This window comes from Euprymna scolopes, chromosome 35 (genome assembly GCF_053919585.1).
Source record: "Euprymna scolopes isolate OS-2025 chromosome 35, ASM5391958v1, whole genome shotgun sequence".
Lineage (NCBI taxonomy): Eukaryota > Metazoa > Mollusca > Cephalopoda > Sepiida > Sepiolidae > Euprymna > Euprymna scolopes.
The window spans coordinates 79,649,179-79,669,178 of NC_136516.1; positions in this window are offsets into that span (position 1 = coordinate 79,649,179).

Genomic DNA, 20,000 nt, shown 5'->3' on the forward strand with positions numbered 1-20,000 from the left:
ACACATTTTCCCCTCCGACTTTAACCTTAATAGAATTAAAAATCATGACATTTACATGCTAATGTAATGCGTACAGACTGTAGCACATTATCTGAGATGTGCTATAGGCCTATTAACTCTACAGTTCCTCGACAATGGTACATTCCTATATTTTTCCGGTGAGAGTCCACTGCCAAAATCGCTTAGATTCAATCGAAGTTGCAACATCTTCTCTCTCTCTTAGATTCCCCCTTTCCTCTCTCCCCATTTACATCGCAGCGGATGCGTTCACAAGGAACAGTACGAGGAAACACACCGGTTTTGAATCGTACAAATTTACTTATGCCGTTTTTTTTTAATCTTTTCCCCCTGATTTATGGTTTCTGTTTTTTCCATAATAAAATAGAAATAAAAAAATAAAAAATATATATAAAAAACGCGAAAACGCGATTACTATTATTGTTTTCTTTTTGCTTTTTTTTTTCGTTACTGTAAGACGCAATCTGCGAGACTAATCGGATTTTACTTCCGGTTTTAACGACTCAAACCGTGAAATCTAACCCTGACCTTTATTTATTAGTACTTTCAACTCAACATTTATTTTTACACAAAGATTACAACGCAACGACATCGTGAATTCACTTGCATTACACTTAAATTAAAAATTAAAACATTCATTTAGAATTCGAGAAAACAAAGCATTTATTTAGAATTCGAGTGTGATGCGACTACTGAAACTAAACCAAAACAAAATTCACTGCGGAATTGATATTTGTCCTAATTCACTTTTTTAGTTAATTCATCACGTTTTTTTTTTTCTTCTTCAAAATTTTAGGATTTTTCAAACACACCGGCACCGCCGGACTGTTCGTTCGTATTGCATCATGCTCATTTTTTTAATTGTTTTTTGTTTTACACGATTTAAAAAAAAATAGTTTTAACATTATTTGTTTTTATAATATTTAAACAGGGTTATGACTTGGCTTTGTTTTCATTTTACCCCCCCAACAACACACGCCTCTAAAAACCAGGGCAACGCCGGGCAACGCCGGATACCCCCCACTAATTTAGAAATTTAAAAAAAACTCCAACTCTATTGACCTACGAGATTTCAACAAGACCGCACATGTCAATGGTTTTCTTTTCCCTCAGAAATAGCGCAACGCGTGTTTGGAAATGAATGAAGATTAACTAGCTATTAATCTCTCTCTGTGTCTTCCCGCCCTCTCTCTCTCTCTCTCTCTCATTCTCTCTCTCTCAAACACACATACACACACTCACTCTCACCCTCTCTCTTTCTCTCTCTTACACTCACTCTCACACTTTCTCTTTCTCTCTCTCTCTCTCTCTCCCTATCTATCTATTGTGAGAAAATAAAAAATAAAAAAAGAGGACTGCTTACGTGGTGGCGCCGACCTCGGGGCCGAATTCCAATCTTAGTGTTTAAGAGGGCGGGTCTTCTATAGACTTGGAGGAGTAGTGGGAGACACGAATCTTTGGTGATAAAAGGAACGTATCTGTGACTAGTGGCCAGTTGTGTTTATGAAGTACTGGCGAACGATTGCCACAACCTTTCTTATACGTTGCTCTCCGTGTTACCTTACTTTGTTACTCGACCCCAGTGTGGGAGGGTCGCGTAGGGCATCCTTTGCAACCTCTCGAAGCTTACGCAATGACTTGGTAACCACTTTTACCCTCAGAATAATTTTCCCCACACTATCTGTAGCGTTCGATAAGTAATAAGTAGGGTTATGACAACAGAATATTCTTTTCATTGTATTTACTCTCGAGTATATATCCGGCACATTTAGACACAGTGAATCAATCGAGAACCACATCACTCTATTTAAAAGCATATAAGATATCAACTGATGCATACTCGAAAATCAAAACAATAAAAAGAATATGCTGTTGTCGTAACTCTAGTAATAAGAAATCCCCTCACTTCCTTTCTCGCATGCGAAGAAAACCTACTTTCTGTTTCTGTGTTTTTTAATTAATTACATTTTTTTTTTAAATTAGCCAATCAGTGTCGATGTGAGATCTATTAACTAATGAAAAGCAACCTAAGTTCACAACGACGATGCCGGTAGCAAATGGAAGATCAAAACGCATGCATAAAGGATTTTTTAGCATCCATCGATAAGACGTAATATAAGAATAATTGCGTACTTTAATCACGAAGTAATTAAAGTTATTTATCGAACAGACAGCGAAGTAATAGCGCATATTTTAATATCATTTGAGGGAAAAAAAATAATATCACTATGATAATGATTTAACAGAGAAAAATGAATATATAGAAATGTATCATTTGAATGTAGTCAGAGTTTTTTTTCTACTTCGTCTGCCATTTCACTTGTTGTAAGAGGCGCTGCTTTATAGCGACGCAGACACTGACAATTCTTTACCACTTTCGAAGGATGCAATTAGCTTTAGATTAAAAAAAAAAGAGTGAATCCCAGACGTGCCTAATGCAGCGACGTTGTTTGATTAGTTTTGTCTTCAATCGATTTCGACGTGTTTGTTTAGGAATAGGGTGGGGAAGGCCCTGATGCCAGTGTGAATTTGAATACGCGCCGAATTCAAAGCTCTACAGTTGAATAATGGCGACTAGCTGACAAAGGAAGAACGAGCCACTTTTTTTAGCCTTGTAAATTACTTTAAATGACGCTCATTCATAAGTCACGTGATAATGCTGTCAGCGTATATTATCCATCCGAAATAAAAGTAAAACTTCTTAGAAACACATCTAAAATATTATTAGCGTTAAACAGTAGCAGATTTTTCCTTAATGAAGAATTAGTGGCAAATCTGTTGGCAGAACTTTATGCAAATAGTTTTCGATTGAACACGAAAATGAAGCACGAATGTAGAAATATTTGTCATTATATCTGAGAATTATAAATTTTTATTTTATTTAAGCTTTTGCCATCAATTAATTAAGGGCATGGAGAGCCCCATGCAGTAACGTATGTCTGTATTGGAATGGGGTCAAAAATAGATGGTAACGTTCAACACTGCCAAGACAAAGCTCGTTTCCTTTAATAATTACATGAAACCTTACCAATCACAAATAGCTATGGCTAGGGATATTTTACCTGAGAGCACTTCGTTCAAGCTCCTTGGCTTAACGTTAACAGAAAACATGAGTTGGAATAGATGCATCGAGATCATTGCTAAGATTGCTACAAAGAACATGGGCTCTCTTTATCGTGCTAGAAAGTTACTTACGCCTAAAAGTATCCTGTACCTCTACAAGGCTTCCATTCGCCCATGTAGGGAGTACTGCTGTCACATTTGGGCTGGTGCATCTGCTACTAGTCTCTCGCTCCTGGATATGATTCTGATGGGTCCGGAACTGTCATCTAAAATTCAGCCGCTGTCCCACCGACGAAATGTTGCATCCCTCTGCCTGTTTTACAAGTATTTTAATGGTGGATGCTCTGACGAACTGCAAGCACGTGTACCCCCTCGACGAAAATACCCCCCGACAAACCCGACAAGCAGCGAGGTCCCACCCCTACACAGTTGAGATCCCTAGATGTAAGGAAGCCTTTTACACTAATAACTTCTACCCAAGAACTGCAAGACTTTGGAATTCTCTTCCGGTCTCCTGCTTCCCCTAACTGTACTGACATGCAGAAGTTCAAGTGTAATGTGAACAGACATCTTGCTGCTTAACTCTTTACATAGTAACCCTGCAACTTAGGTCCCTGATAATAGCCCCTACATCAAAGTGCGTGAAATGTAATTAAATAAAACGAATAGTACTATAGAAGCTGCAAGCGGTGCTAAAACTATTGAGATCTTTCTTACTAGTTCCCGCTGTCCCTCGAAAATTACGAGAAAACTTATGACGATATAATAAAGTTTAAACTTTGAATTCTCGTCTTTTATTTTTTTTATTTTTTTTATTAATTGATCCACTTTTTAATCTATGTATTCTCCCTTCCTCTGATGAACAAACTTCTCTCCAATAAAACATTTGGAAGTCTTCATTGTTATCCTATGCATGAGTAGCTTCGTATTTAATTAAACCACGAGGGGATCACAACCCGCACACCGAAAAGCGACGATCAAAAACAATGAGAGACCAGCAATCGCGCACGTATGTAAAAAGACTTTGCTTTGTTGATTTGTTATTTTGATCGCTCCACAGTGAAAAAATACACGTGCAAATGTATGTGATTACGTAAACGACTATGTGCGGAATTTGTGTTTAATTTTTAATGCTACATTGAAAAACCGTCATAAGAATGTTCATGTCAGTACACATACTTTCTGGAGAGAACTTGAATGCTTACTGGAGAGAACATGAATGCTTATTGGAGAAAACTTGAATGTGTACAAGACACAATCCTAGAATGTTTAAGGTTTCTCTATACAAGGGTTTGTTAGGGCAAATTGGCGTGAGAATAATTTTCACTGTAGTAAACCTTGACCTGTAGTAAACCCTGACTAAATATTGAATCTCTCTCTCTCTCTCTCTCTATATATATATATATATATATATATATATATATATATATATATATACATATATATATATATATATGCATATATATATGTATATGCGTGTGTGTGTATCTGTGTGTCTCTGTGTGTGCGTGTGTGCGTGGTTTTTATTATTACAACCTCAACTGTATTAACTTACTTCATTACAAGTTGTTTCAATAGACATAATATAAATTATCCGTCCATATAGTCAGATGATTCAAGTTCAAAAAAAAAACAATTGAATCAGCTGACGATATAGACGGATAATTTTAATTCTGTCTATGGAAACAATTTTTAGTGAAATAAGTTAATATACTTGAGGTTGTTATAATAAACATACATATTTAGCTCTACTAACGTATTGAGCACGTTTTATCCTTGTTTTTACCACATATACCTATTAATATATATGATGATTGCAACGTATTGTCAAACGAGTGCCACTCCCTCAGACAGTTAAAGTCCATGGGCCCAAATGCCTGAAGGAGTATCTATATAAGGATGATGTTAAAGAGTCTTAGATTTGTACGACAGGTAAGTCTCTCTCTCGGTTCAAAATATTGAGATCCAGCAACAAGCAAGAGCAAGATAACCAGCAACAAATTAAACTGTAGCCCAGCTTAATGCAGGTACTGGTCTCCCGGTTTATGGTTTTTTTAAATCAGAGATTTGCTTCTCCTAGAAAGGTTGCCTTCACCATGGCTTACGGAAGCCCTTTCTAACCCAACGCACACATACATACACATAAACACACACGGTGCTAATTGTCCGTTGACCCCGATAAAGGGTTCATTTGCCCTTTGGAATGTCTTGTTTTTAATCCTTTAGTGAAATTAGACACCCTCCTCACCAAACAAGTCTAGTGGGGGTACCAGTTTAGTCGCTGGTGACCCGACCATGAGACAGGTATTACTGGTTTACATGGTACCAGTAGCATATGACATGACCTGACATAAATATATACATCCATATATATATATATATATATATATATATATATATATATACATACTTGTTTGTAATATTCTGAATTTTACTGGGTTTTGTATGATTCAGTAAATTTTCATATACCAATGAATTTTAAGTCAAAGAGAGATGACTTAAATCATTAGCTATAAAATTATCATATTTCATAATTGAGCATTCATATACTGTATTAACAAAACCAAGACTTCAAAGAAAGAATTGATAGCAACAAAAAGTGTATTTCAATTGTTTCAAGACTAATTGGACAAGTTCAAACATTATTGCGTTTGAAGATTTTTACATAAGTGGCCTTTCTTCAGACTTATTGAATAAAAAACGCTTTAACAATAGAACATTATGTAATTACATGTCTTTACATAATGTTTTATTGTTAAAGTGCTTTTTATTCAATAAGTCTGAAGAAAGGCTATTTATATAAAAATTTTCAAACGCCATATTGTTTGAATTTGATCAATTAGACTTGAAACAATTGTAACTAACAATGAAATACACTTTTTGTTGCTATCAATTCTTTCTTTTAAGTCTTGGTTTTGTTAATACAGTATATGTCTATATATATATATATATATATATATAGAGAGAGAGAGAGAGACAGACAGACAGACAGACAGACAGAGAGACAGAGAGACAGAGAAATAGATAGATAGATAGATAGATAGATAAAATTTCCATGGTTAAATAATCTGAGTGGTTTGTTGAGTTTTTTTTTTTTCGAGCTTATGTACGTGTATCAATTCTCTTGCTTCCTAGGATATTTCGAAAATGTGCGTCTTACGCGAGGGTAACTAACCGGAAATATTGTCTGAATCGGAGATTTCATATTAAACACATAATTAGAAGGCGTTTCATGTGTACGTTTCATTTGCCAACCATACGAACCCTGGTCGCACTCCTGGCAGACAAAACGAAAATTAGCGTTTGTAATTACGGGGTTGGATTTTTTCCCCCTGTTTTAGCCAATCAAAATAAATCTGCTTCGAGGGATAAGTTGGAGATAATTGTGGATAATACGTGTAGCCAAAAGAAAGAAATAATGAAACGTTGTGTTGTCAATGATTTTCATGAAAAGAGCATAAGACAATATCCAGAGGGGGGAGTGGTATTAAGACGGCAGAAAAGCAGAGAAGAAAGCAGAGAATGATTTAGAAAACTGCATTACTTCTTATCAAGGACTAAAAGCCACTCGGAGATGAAGTTTGATGAAATTGTCAGTTTCTGATGAACTTATGTTTTGTTGACGTTTCTTTATTTTTGGAGATGGGGATTGGTTATTCGTATTATTTGGTTTCTTCGGACTACTGTTCTCAGTTGTCTGCAAAGACCTGTGGCACAGTGGTTAAAGTACTTGGAAAAATCAATTGTAAAAAGTGATATTCTCCTGAAGGTTGGAGGTTCAATCCTCAATGTGACCACCAAAAAATACAGTTGCGAATTACTTAAGACCTCTATTCAGTCATAGCTGACGGAACAAGAACACGCTACCCCCAGTGAAGTAAATAAAGCGTTTCGCTCGAAATTCCGTCCAAATTCCCGAGTTCTGCCAGAAACATTCTGGAATTCGACAAGAAACACCTGAAGAATGTCGGAGGTTACATCGACCGAAACGTTGTGAAAATCACACTCAAGATGAGAACAGTAGTCCGAATAATTCAAATGATACGAATTATGTTTCGCTATTTCCGGTTAGACATTTTTCTTGTTTCAGTTTACTTCAGTCGAAGTTCTTAGAAACCAAGGAGCCCTAAACGAGAAGAGACGTTGCGAGCCTGTCTTTGTTTTATCGTTATTTCCATAACAAGTGCTCGTCTGAGCTCCAATCTCTGGTCCCTCCTCGCCAATCTTTCACGAAAAATGTCCGTCTAGCTGAAACCACTGTCATTAATTTCCCCCCACTGTTTATCTGTTCCTAAATCGAAACGTAGATGCCATGAACAAAGCTTCTTTCTTAGAAGTGCACGCCTATTTGAACTCTCTTCTGTTTGCCTGTTTCCCACCTGACTACAACTTAGATGTCTTCAAGTCCAACATAAACAAATTCCTGATAAACTGCCCCCTTAAGTAAGACACTTTATCAAATCTCCAATACTAACGATTACTACGATACTATCCCATTGATTACTGTACACGCAATAACCCTTATCCCCGAGTGGCTTCCGGCCCTTGATAAGCGGTGAGCCTCATGTAAAAAAAGATGTATAGATATTCGAACATTCAATTAAAGTTCTCCTTTCCATCTCAAACATTGAGTTAGTAAAGAATTTGCGAGCATTATTTTCCTCTGCACAATTTACTATTTAAATATGTTATAGAATATCTTTCCTGTTGTTTCCTTGTTTTACTCGATTCAGAACAATAATTTATCTAGATTAATGGAGTATCCAGATTAGCTCTGTCATTTTAAGTAACATCACTTAGAGAATGTGCACAATTCCTAATAAAAGTCAGTGTATATTGGGCATAGTAATGAGATCTTATTAGGGATGCAAGTACTATGTGTTTTTTTTTACTATTTAGTCAGAGTTTACTTGTAGGGAAATATATCCTCATGCCAGGTTTAACTGACAAACACTTGTACAGAGAGACTTGGGAAAGTCGAGGATATTGTCTTGTAGGTATTCAAGTTCTCTCCAGTAAGCTATCAAGTTCTCTCCAGTAGGCATTCAAATCCTCTCCAGTAAGCTATCAAGTTCTCTCCAGTAGGCATTCAAGTTCTCTCCAGTAAGCTATCAAGTTCTCTCCAGTGGGTATTCAAGTTCTCTCCAGTAAGCTATCAAATTCTCTCCAGTGGGTATTCAAGTTCTCTCCAGTATGCATTCAATTTCTCTCCAGTAAGCTATCAAGTTCTCTCCAGTAGGTATTCAAAATCTCTCCAGTAAGCTATCAAATTCTCTCCAGAAGGTATTCAAGTTCTCTCCAGTATGCATTCAATTTCTCTCCAGTAGGCATTCAAGTTCTCTCCAGTAGGCGTTCAAGTTCTCTCCAGTAAGCATGCGTATTGACATGAACATTCTTATTACAGTTTTCAAGTGTACTATTGAAAGTTAAACAAAAATTCGCACATGGTCGCTTACGTAATCGCATACTTTTGCACATGTAATTTTTCGCTGTGAAGCGATCAAAATAACAAATAAAGTAAAGTATCTTTACATACGTGCGCGATTGCTGACGTCTCATTCTTTTAATCGTCGCTTTTCAGGGTTGTGCTCCTCTCGTTGATGTTGATCTTCTGTTTAAGCAAATACGAAACAGCTCATGCATAGAAAAACAATCAGGACTTGCTGATATGCCAAAGGTTTTATTGGAGACATTGATTTTTAAAAAAATTCTTTGTTTCTCTCCTCGAAAATAAACTTGCAATTCTAGCGCGTTTTGTCTTGGGTTCTAAATTTCAATCACGCCACTTGTAACTGGCACTGTCCTGAGCTGTACTTATGTAACTCGATCACAATTCATACTAGTTAACATAATCTCTACATACTTGCGTACGGTCTTAACATATAAAACTAAACCTTATTATTTCTGTGTTGGCTTATGACAAATTAGAACCGTCGGTTTTGTTTATGATTAGGGCCGTGAAAACAGCGCAATCTTTTCATTTTTTTGACTCTCGAATGTGTATCTATTGATATCTTATATGCTTTTATATAGAGTGATGTGGTTCTCGGTTGATTAACTCTGTAAAGTAAACGTAAGAATAGACATAAGGAGGCCCTATGGTTCAACCCTCCATATTCCAAAAACCTAGAGACAAACATAGCCAGAGAATTTTTTAAAATATTAGATAAGAACTTTAAAGCCCCCCATAGATATAATAAAAATTTCAATAAGAACACAATCAAAGTCTCTTACTCTACTATGCCTAACCTTCATCAAAAAATAATTAGCTCTAATAATAAGAAAATTAATAAGCTACAAAATACAACTATACAAAATACATCAGACTGTAACTGTAGAAGAAAAAATAAATGTCCCCTACAAGGCTCATGTAAAATTAAAAATGTTATCTATAGCTGCACAGTATCAAAAACCCCAAATCACATGAATCTATTAACAGCCATAACTCAAATACCAGATTAAATAATGACACCAACTTAAACCAATCTACCGATCAATTACAAACCAACCCTCCATATAATAATCCAGAACTAGACCTAACGGAAAATAATCACAATAAGCAAGAGGCAATATATTTTGGTTCCACATCTAGCCTAATAAAACATAGAATTTCAACGCACAAACATTCTTTTAAAAATAACTCTCTGTCAAACCAAACTACTCTATCCAATTATATTTGGCAACTAAAAAATTGCAATATTTCTTGCAACTTAAAATGGCGAGTAATTGAGTCTTGCAAACTATATAAACCAGGAGATAAATTCTGTGCACTATGTACAAAAGAGACCCTAAAAAATGTTTAAATACGAAGATATAAAAAATGCAACCACACTATTAAATTCAAGACAGGAACTAATATTTACATGCAGTCATAAACGTTGGTTTAAATTTAATAAATATAAACCACCTTAAATCATGAAAAATTACTTATTAGTAAAAATAGATTACAATTTTTTTTCATAAATTAAATTAGACTAATTATCCCCCTTGCGCCCTTAAGAAAAGAAAATATGACTAATTATCCCCCCTTACATTATGTAATTATATAAACAACATTCGAAATATAAACCGTGGCGTCTTTAAATCAAAAGTACGCTAACGGAAATAATTTATTACACATCATTCAAAGAGGTGAAAAACTATAGCAAACATATATATGAGTATTTTAACCATAGTTCCTGATTTCAAAAGGCGAAAAATTAAAAGGTAAATTTTTATGCCTATATTTTTATGTATATACCTGTATATCTATGTATATGTATATGTGTGTCTATATTTTCATATATATGAATATATATATATTTTTAATGTTGTACTTAAAGCAAATTTATAATTCAAATTCAAATCTATATTTTACTCTATTTCTTTTCTATCTCTAACCCATATTAAACTTTTTATCAATTTTAAATTTATTTCATTTTTTTTCAGATACATCCGCCTTACTTTTAATGCTAGGTTTATCTATGGTGCCTTTTAAATTTAATAAAAACCCTTCAAAATTTGCTGACGAGGAGACCTTGCTTATTAAAAAAACTATATGTAATAATTATTGTTCGTGACTGGATGTCTACCACAATAAAAAGCACTGTTTTCCGAAACGATCGTACAGATAATTGATTTTGTTGTTGTTCCTTCTTATGAAACGGATTTTTAATTTAATTATAATTTGATTTTTTAAATTTTAAATTATCAATCACATTACTTAATATATATATATATATATATATATATATTAATAAAATAAAGGGATATAGTGTTTACCTGACATACGCCATGGTAAATTCAAACAAATATAAATAACAGTATTTATATATAGAAAATTTAATCCCAACCGAATTATAAAAGCTCAATACGCAATAGAGAGTAGAGCTTATTATAAGAGAAAGAAAATTAAAACTGTAAGTTGAACTTTACAATCAAAATTTATTGTTCGACTGAATACTCCCCAAAACAATTTACAAATGCCTTATTCCTCGGAGTTTCAAAGAATGACATTCTTATTATTATTCTCATCAGAGGACATAAAGAAATTAACAAATCATATTTGTAGCAATGCTAGAATTTGCTAGTTAAGCTATTAATTGAAACCGCAATTTATTGTATTCAATTGCCAAAAAAAAAAGTGAAAAAAAAGTTGGAAATGTAAAAAAAATAATATAAAAACAAAACGCGCATAATATTTCAGCTTGAATGAAACTCCTCTCAGGATGATCCAAAAAGCAAAATAGTTATTTAACTAGAATGTATTCCAATGCATATAATCTGATTGGAAAGTTTTCAAAACAGCTGAAATAATAAAAATTGTTTTTTTTCCGGGCAGTGCAGTAGTCCAAAGAGAAATCCGTCCCTAGTCAAATGGGACCGTATAGTAAAAAGAGATGAATCAAAAATGACAACCTTCATCATCGGCTTAAATAGAAAAAGTGAGTTCAAGAGGGGGGGGGCGTCCGTGAAAGCTAGTTGTAATCTGACTGGAAATTGTCTGGACAGAATGAAAAAGACCTTTCTATAAAGTGTTAAATTCGATATCATTATTAAAAGAAATTTTACGAGTGATGATTATGATTTTTTAAGTGTTGCAGAATCATAGCTTATTAAGGCTGTCAAAAAGTCATCATCATAAAGATGACAAAATAATAATAATAATAATAATAATAATAATAATAATAATAATAATAATAATAATAAATTAGTAATTATAGTAAAAAATTTAGTGATAAGTATAAAAAAATTATATATATATATATATATATATATATATATATATATGTGTATGAAAAAAAAAAGAATGCAAAAAATATAAAAGCTTATAACTTTTCTTTATTCATTTTTAATTGGTGACGTGCAGGAATACAAAATAATAATATTAAAAAAAAATTAAAAAACTTTTTTCATAAGTACATAATTTTCGACCGATCCTTCAGTCTTCATCGGTGTATATATATATATATATAGTGAGTGAGAGAGAGAGAGAGAGTAAGAGGAGAGCTGGGGTATATATATATATATATATATATATATATATATATATATATATATATATATATATATATATATATATATATATATATATATATAACGGGCCCCAACTCTAATTAGGCACCGTTTCTTAGTGTTTTGTCCGAATGAAATGAAACTTTGGTCAAACTAGTTTATTATATTCAAAACATCACGTCAAAACACTAGGGTCTTTGGCCTTTTTTTCTCCGTTCTACAGCATATGTTCTAGATGGCCTCTATTTAGCTTTTATTTTGTTTTTGTTTTGTTTTTTGGTCACTCTGTATTATATATAAAAAAAACTAATAAAGATGTCGATAATAATAATATTTATAATAGCAGCAACAGAGATAGTGATACGAATGATTATGTCAATCATATACCGATATTGATAAAAGTAAATATACAGATATATAAAATTATACATATCTATATATATGCATATATATATATACACACATCCATTCACATACACACACATACACATTTACACATAACATACACGTACATATCCACATTTATACATACATAAGTACACCCATAAAGATACAAGTATATATATATATATATACATATATATATATGTGTGTGTGTGTGTGTGTGTGTGTGTGTGTGTGTGTGTGTGTGTGTGTGTGTGTGTGTGTACAGTCTAACAAGAATAGCATTCTTTGAAACTCTGCGGAATAAGACCTTTGTAAATTGTTTTTTGGAGTATTAAGTCGAACAATAAATTTGGATTGTAAAGTTCAACTTTGAGTTTTAATTTTCTTTCTCTCTCTAATATATATATATATATATATATATATATATATATATATATATATATATATATATATGCACACACACAATGTATGTGTCTATTATAGGAAACCCTTCAATAAGTAGTAAGATTTAATTAAGGCAGTCTCCGTTCAGCGTTTTGTCTATCTAATAGATTATGAAAGCTTGATAAAGTCCACATTTCACCGAAACGGTTATTACAAATGAAATCACGTGAGATCCAAATTCTATTAACTTAAATTGCCTTTACGAAATGTTCGACAAAATCTCTCGTTGAATTACACGCTTTCATTGGACAGGCTTCCTCGCCATCACAAAACCTTTTTCCCGTCCACCTCTTTCTCTCTCTTTACACACACACACACACACACACACACATATATATATATATATATATATATATATATATATATATACATATATATATATATATATATATATATATATATATATATCGCGCGCTCTCTCTGTCTCTTTTTCTTATTCTGTCACAATAACTGTCTACCTCTCTTTTCCCCACGTCGGTTATATTGGCCAAACGTACGCCCATCGTTTGCCATTTTCTCGCCCCCTCTCTCTCTCCCTCTCTCTCTCTCTCTCTCTTACACGTTTGCTGTTTCTTTTTCTTTCCCCCCTTTCTTTTTCGTTATCTTGTTCTTTCAGTAGTCTCTCTTTTTCTCTTTCTATTAATCTATTTTTACTTCTCTCTTTCTGTAGTCTGTTTTTGCCTCTCTCTTTCTTTTCACTTCCTCTTTCTCTTTCTATTTTCCACTTTGGTGGAATTGGACGGACTTCCGCTCATTACAGCCCCTTTTTATTCATACTCTCCCTGTTTGTTCTTTGTTTTCTCTATTACTCTGTTTGTCTCTGTCTCTGTCTGTCTGTCTGTCTGTCTGTCTGTTTCTCTTTCTCTCTATTTTCCCCTAATTTCTCTTTCCTTCGCCGTTTGTTACTTTGCTCTCTCTCTCTCTCTCTCTCTCTCTCTCTCTCTCTCTCTCTCTCTCTCTCTTTGTCTCGTTACCTATTTTACTTCAATGTGTATCTCTTTCTTCCTTTCATATCTCTTTGTGTCTTCGTATAAGTTTCTCTGTTGCCCGAATTTTCTTCTTTTTTTCTCTTCTTCTTTAGCTATCTTTTCATCTCCCTCTTTTTCTTCATCCATTGCTCATTATCCTTCTCGCTCCGTCTCTGTCTCTCCGCTTCTTTCTCTTTTTCTTGCTCTTGTTTTCAATCTTCATCTTTCCCCTTTGTCCTCTCGCTTTAGGAATTTCTGTCTCTTTCTTTCGCGCTTTCTCACTAGCTTGCTTTATTTCCTCTTTTTTGGTTATTTCGCGACTAATCTTTATCTCTCTCTCTCTCTCTCTCTCTCACACACACACACACACTCATTCACTTTCTTTCTGTCTCTCTCTTTCTCACATACACTTTCTCTCTCACACACACACGCACACACACACTGTCGTTCTATTTCTCACACACACATTCTCTTTGTTACTCACACATTCTCTCTCTAGCACACGAACTTTCTCTCTCTAGAACACACACTATCTCTTTCTCTCTTGAACACGCACTATCTCTTTCTCTCTAGAACACACACTATCTCTTTCTCTCTAGAACACACACTATCTCTTTCTCTCTAGAACACACACTATCTCTTTCTCTCTAGAACACACACTATCTCTTTCTCTCTAGAACACACACTATCTCTTTCTCTCTAGAACACGCACTATCTCTTTCTCTCTAGAACACGCACTATCTCTTTCTCTCTAGAACACACACTATCTCTTTCTCTCTAGAACACACACTATCTCTTTCTCTCTAGAACATACAAACGCTTTCTTTTAATCGCACTTACACAATCCACTTTCTCTCTCTCCCTCTCTCTCTCTCTCTCTCTCTCGTTCTTTCACACACTTACGCGCACAATTTCTCTCTTCCTCACTCACACACGCAATTCCGCTCTCTCTTTCTCTCTCTATCTATCTCTCTCTCTCTTTCAAACACAAAATTTTCCTTTCTCTTCTCTCCCTCCTCTCTTTCCTCTCTCTCTCTCTCTCTCTCTCTCTCTTTCACACACGCACACACACTTTTTTTCTCTCTCTCTCTCCCTCTCTTTCTCTCTTGCTCCTTTCCATTCCGGTCAACTTATCATTTGGCTTCAATAGATATTTGTGCATTTCACTCTTCAAGGCAATTACCAGACGCGATTTAAAATAAAGGCGTACAAAAGAACTCGACAAATTGAGTCAAAGAACAAATATTTATCTACAAAAAGCACACACAAAAAAGAGACATAAAAAATAGACAAAAACATACAACGGTAAACATTTCCTTCGAACGAGAGAAAATGTGTTAATACTTGTTGGAAATCACAGACGAACAAGAAACTGCCAATATCTTTCAGAGGAAGCCATAAAAAAAAAGATTAGATATAGATAAATATCTAGACAGCTAGGTAGATAAATATTAAATAGATAAATGGAAAACAAATAATGGAATATATGGACAGCTAGCTACCTTGCAACTAAATACACATATAGATAAACGTGTAGAAAGTTATGTAGATAGATAAATAAATAGAAAGCGAGATCGGTAGATATATTTATAGATAGAAAGCTTACTAGATATGAAATAAATATATAGATAGAAAGTTATATATATATATATATATATATATATATGTATATATAGTAATTTATAAAATATATATGGCGATTAAGCTACACTCTAGGACTCCTCAGGCTTATGCGCATAAGCTTGAGGAGTCCTAGAGTGGATGAAACGCGGAATATTCAGTGTAGCTTAATCGCCATATATATTTTGTAAATTACTAACTAGCTCTACCCACGTATTGAACACTTTTGAAGTAAATACTTAAAGTTTACGCATAAATCTATACTTTCGTATATACATTTTAGGTGAGTAAATTAAGTAGTTATATATATATATATATACATATATATATATATATATATATATATATATATATATGAAATCTGTCATCACTACTCCGTCCTGATCCTAGAAGACTGTGAGCATGACCTTGCCAGCGGAGGGCTGCACCCTTGCCTTCTTTGGAGGTGGTGAGTCCAAGTGCTTCCAATGCATTGACTGGGCTTTGGTCTCTGGATCATAGTAATGGACCCAGGTGTTATCCTGTGTAATCAGTCTTTTGAAAAACTTTAACTCATCTTCTTGGCACATTTCCAAATTCATCCCCGAGCACTCGACGCGTTCTCGCTTCTGGAATGGTGTGAATAACCTGGGAGTCCATCTGGCAGACACCTTATGCATATGGAAATGGTCATGAATTATAGTTTCCACAGACCCTGTACTAATCTTGACATCTAGGGCTATTTGGCGAATAGTAATGCGCCGATCTTCCAAAATGGCAGCCTCAACTGTACGGACAGATGCCTCATCAATGGCAGAAGGGGGGGACCAGGTCTGGGAGCTGTTTCCACAGACTTCCGGTCATGTTTGAATTCACGATGCCAGCGTTATACAAGGTCATATGATGGGGCATTATCACCATAAGTTTCTTTCATTTCATCAAAAGTCTCCTGTGGTGTACGTCCTTTAAAATACAAAAACCGGATCACTGCTCGACATTCAACAGGCACCATTTCACACCTGACTTAGTTCAAACACCTGTAAAACAGAAACCACAATTAGGTCAGAGCTGTAATTTGCCACACACCCGTAGAGATATAAATCATTGCAGATGCAAAATTTCAGCTAGATCTGACAACTGAAAGTGGGTAAGGGGCATTACTTATTGCACTCTCCTCGTATATATTCCCAGGTTATTGTTTTAGATTCTTTTTTCATGCTTTCTTTTTCATTTTCTTTTTATTTTACTTCAGTCGAAGTCCGCAGAAATCCAGGGGCCGATTTCCTAGTGCTAATACAAGACTTCTATATGAGGTACCTAGATATTCGAATGTTTCATTGAATGTCTATATCTCTCAAATTAGTAAAGTAGTTGTGAACATTGTATTCTTCCCATAATAATTGACCATTTAATATGTTACAACTAAGGCTGGGACAACAGCATATTTTTTTTTCATTTTATACTCTCGATTGTGTATCCGTTGATATCTTATATGCTTTTATAAAGAGTGATGTTGTTCTAAGTTGAATAAGTGTGCTTAACTGTGTCGGATATATACTCGAGATTCAAAACAATGGAAAGAATATGCTGTTGTCATAGGCCTAGTTATATATTTCTTGTGTTCTCTTGGTCTTACTGGATTCCGAGATTAGAATTCATCTAGTCTGGCGAAGTATTCAACTGCATGCTATTACTTGAGGTAGTACTACCTGGAGAAAGTCCACTATTCCTCATAACAGCTAGTGTTAGTTTGCCATACATAGATGATATGTGGGTCGCTACTACTATGTGATTTGAAATATTTACTCGGGATTTACTTTAGAGAAAAAATATTCTCATGCCAGGTTCTCCTGACAAACAGCTGTGCATACAGATCTTAGGAACTTCATGGTAGCTTCTAGTAGAGATTTAAAATTCTCTCCAATTAGCATCGAAGTTCTCCCTTTATATTTTTGTATTTTAAATTTCTTATTATTTTGTTCTTCATGGTATTAGGGTATCATACCGAATGCCAGACAATCACCCACAATTTCAGTCACTCCGACCGAGAGATATTTTCGGGTTCTAACCGTTTCATTGTGTGCAATTGCTTGTATTTCTCTTGCACTTGGTTTGCTGAGTATATTTGCCAGGTAGTTTTTGAAATTCTTTTCCATGATTCGATTGCTCCTATAATTATTCGAATGATTGAAACGATTTTAAGATTCCGATTTCTTTTCAAACCGTACATAAGACCTTAGTATTTCTTCTGCCTCTCAGCTCTGTTATGTGTTCGTATGTAAATAGCATACTAGGTGCCTTCAATAAGTTTCCAGACTTTTTCGCATGGAACTCGAATTCCTCTCAAAGTAATCTTCTCCGGCTGTAATACATTAGTACCGTTCCAAAAACTTCCGGAAAGCCCCCATGGAAGTCCCCTTGAGTGAGCGTATCAGTGACCTTCATTACAGCCCCTTTCATCTCCTCAATTGTCCCATTAAAAGCCTCTACGGTTTTTTTAGCTTAGGGAATAATCAAAAGTCACAGATAGCAAGGTCTAGACTATAGGAAGGTGTATTGAGTCCTATATTAGTTATATAGTCTGTGACAAGAATAAAGCAGCCTTGGGACAAACTTTGCACAAATCTTCCGCATCTTCAGTTCCTTACGAATACTTTCGTCACGGCTCCCACACTGACATAAAACTGTTCACTTATTGTCTCTATATACACACGACGGTCTTTATCAATGAAATTCTTTCTTTGGTCAACTAACTCTGGTGCTCTGACTTCTTTACTCCTCCCAACCATCTCATCATCCTTCACGGGGTCCCTGCTTTTCTAAAATCTCTTATACCAGACAAGAACCGATGCTTAATTCATGCAAGATGGTCCAAAAGCAGTCTACAGGGATTCCATATGTTTCTGTGCCATTTTTCCAAATTGAAAATATAGTTTTATTGAATATCGTTCTCTTAACGTGTCCTCGCGTCCAGATTACAATTTTAAATTTCACTAGCTATGAAAATCAGGCTTTAATAGGGTGTATTCTGATTCCTACTGTACCTCTTCTTTCAATCAAGAATCAGAAAAATAGCCAGTCATCTCAAAAGATACATAGCAATAACCTACTGAATTTTCAAGAGTCTGATACAATTTTAAATAACTGTACAAAAAAACAAGTCTAGAAACTTATTGAAGGCACATCGTACAATTATAATCTCTCAATTGTTTTCAAATAATATACTAGCAGCTCATCCCGGCTTTGCTCGGGCCCTATGTACTGGTCCTAACTTTATGTGTATATATATATATATATATATATATATATATATATATATATATACATATATATATATATATACATATATATATATACATATATATATATATATATATGTTACAAAGTTTGACTCATGTGCAGGTAATGTACATCTAAAATTTTGAGGGTTTAGAGCCAAAATTGGCGGTGGAGTTGGTAGAGTCTGCAAAGGTACATTCTGTAAACTTTGACCTCTTGGCAGCCAAATTTTCACCCAAAACCTGATTAAAAAGCTTGCTGCTTGTCTGAATACCCTTTATGTAAAATTTCAAACGATTAGACCCAAAATTGGCTGAGTAGTTTGAAAGAGACCGCAATGGTAAACCCGTTTTAGATTCACCTCCTTGGTAGCCACATTTTCGGCCAAAAACATCTAAAAGCTATGTCTAAATATACTTTATGTAAAATTTCAAATGTTTAGACCAAAAGGTGGCTGAATAATTTGGTAGTGACCGCAGATGTCAACTTTTTAAATCTGCCCGCCATTTTCACCCTTTAACATTTGTTTTGAGCTCAAATCAAATTAAAAAAGTTTGATCCATGTCCAAGTAAGCTGCATCTAAAATTTCAAGAGTTTAGAGTCAAAATTTGCGGAGGAGTTTGGTAGAGTTTTCAACGGTCAAATCGTTGAACTTTGACCACTTGACAGCCAAATTTCTGGCCGAAAACAGATTAAGTTTTTTTTTTTCAAATCTCAATACACCTTATGTGAAATCTCTAGTCTGCAGACTGGAAATCGACAGAGTAGTTCGATAGGGAAATGTACACAGATAGAAAGATACACAAACAGACAATTTCACTTATAACTATATATATATATATATATATATATATATATATATATATATATATATATATGTCGGGGTGTATGTATATTTGTGTGTGTGTGTGTGTGTGTGTGCGTTACTATCTTATTGTTGTCAATAGCAGTTATCTATTGAAATAAAGTCAACACTCAGCCTTGGGAAATCGTTTAATATGCTTCGTGTTATCTTGCTCCTCTCTTGTGAACAAAGATAATAACTTAAACATTTTCTGGCTTCCCTCTGACGTAAGACCAACGCCATTCAAATAGATAAATATATGACATTTACAAAAAAAAAAAGAAGTTTTATCCTTTTGAATGCGTGGTTCGCTAAATTTGATTAAACTTATTAAAAATTCCCGTATAAACTTTCACTTCCCCCTTCTTATCATAACACATCTGGCATTAATATTGCCCATCAG